We start from the raw sequence: 1,528 nt of genomic DNA on the forward strand, positions 1-1,528 counted from the left end.
TGACGTTTGTTTTTTTTATTTGCCAGTGTAGTTTGGGGAAAAAAAATGTTTTCTTTTACTCTGTCTAGACACATGGCGCACAAGCGAAAGTGTGCAAGCAGGGCAGACTGTAATGATTGATAATGGAACATGATATTATCAGCACGAGGCACAACTTGTTGCAGATAAGCATTCTATGTCAGGGCGGCCCATACTACAGGGGTCTGATTATTTGATCTATCATGCTGTTTAACCAAACCTTGGTTTAACTCGTTTTCTTTTTGTTTTTTGTTTGAAGGACTGCAAACTCTATCATCTGTCTCAATATTGGTTAAATGTATGAATAATGGGCCATAGATGGCATGGTACAATGTAAATGCTCTTGCATCATTGTTTCTCTATTGGTCAATACAACATTATGGGAAATGGAAATATGGAGGTTGTTATGGACATGTTAGAGAAAACATGTATGCTTCTCTCTCTCTCTCTGTGTGTGTGTGTGTGTGTGTGTGTGTGTGTGTGTGTGCAACACAAAGAAAGAGAGAGATGGAGAGAGGGGGAAAAAGAGATGGAAAGTGAGGGGAGGGGGAGCTATGTGAGGCAGTCGAGTGCTTCTCTAGTCTGCCTGCACTGAAGCCCCGATCGGCTGTCACGCCTATCTCGCGCAGCTACGGCGGAGAAGGCATCGCTCGCTCTCTCTCGCGCTCCAACAGGGCGGGAACGCCGCCGCCAAACATCAACGCATCAATAAACGGACGAGATCGGACAAGCGCGACATTAGATTTTACCCTACGAAGGAAATTAGCGAGGGCTTTATATCTGTCCTCTGCAAAAGGCCTCTGCATCTGTTGTTAGCCTTGATGTGGGTTTCTCAAGCTCGTCGCTGTCCTCCACTACCACAGACGCGTCGTTGTCTTTTTCTACTGTTTTTTTCCCTTGAACGTCTCACCAGCATCAGGGGGAATTCAGCGCCCGATTCCACCATCTGCATCGCGTTCTGGTAGTGTGCGTGATTTCCACCCTTCAGGACAATACATGAAGATCCCGGTGGCAGACGCAGGAACTATCTGGATTCCTGGTTTTGGTGTGTGTGAAAATATTACATTTTATGCGTAAGATACGCTGAGCGCCTTTCCCGCGTCTGTTTGTCTGTGGGCTTTAGCCAAAGACGTGAAAGGTGCATGGTCGATTTAACCTACAGTATAGCAACAAGCTGTATGGTTTATGGTTGTCTTAGGCATGCTGTAGATTCGCATTTTATGGGTATCGTTTAGAGGTGGTCATTTTATACTTAACTTCATTATACTTATAAGGATGGGCCTGATCACAAGGCTTTTAATACAGGGGTGTTGACGCGGCCGCTCTGAAGGAGAAAAAAGACTGCATGGTCATTTCACCGTATATCCAACCTTCCTTTGGTTCCGTTTTGGATATTTTTTTTTAACCGGCTGTGAAACGCAGGACTTCAGATTTGTTTTATTATTATTATTATCAATCGACCGACGTCGATGTACAGACGGACCCAACGCTAAACAGTGGGACTGTGGGT

General features: G+C 45.0%; 1 protein-coding gene across 1 annotated transcript in view; it reads left to right on the top strand.

Annotated features, from left to right (window-relative positions):
- Window positions 1-614: 614 nt before the first annotated feature.
- LOC125298266 (adhesion G protein-coupled receptor L1-like) overlaps window positions 615-1,528 on the top strand; it is an 84,384-nt gene continuing 83,470 nt past the window's right edge. The window contains exon 1 of the mRNA XM_048248968.1: window positions 615-1,528. This exon is cut by the window's right edge and continues 899 nt beyond it. The gene's annotated coding sequence lies outside the window, so the exon portion shown is untranslated.

This window comes from Alosa alosa, chromosome 7 (assembly GCF_017589495.1).
Source record: "Alosa alosa isolate M-15738 ecotype Scorff River chromosome 7, AALO_Geno_1.1, whole genome shotgun sequence".
Lineage (NCBI taxonomy): Eukaryota > Metazoa > Chordata > Actinopteri > Clupeiformes > Clupeidae > Alosa > Alosa alosa.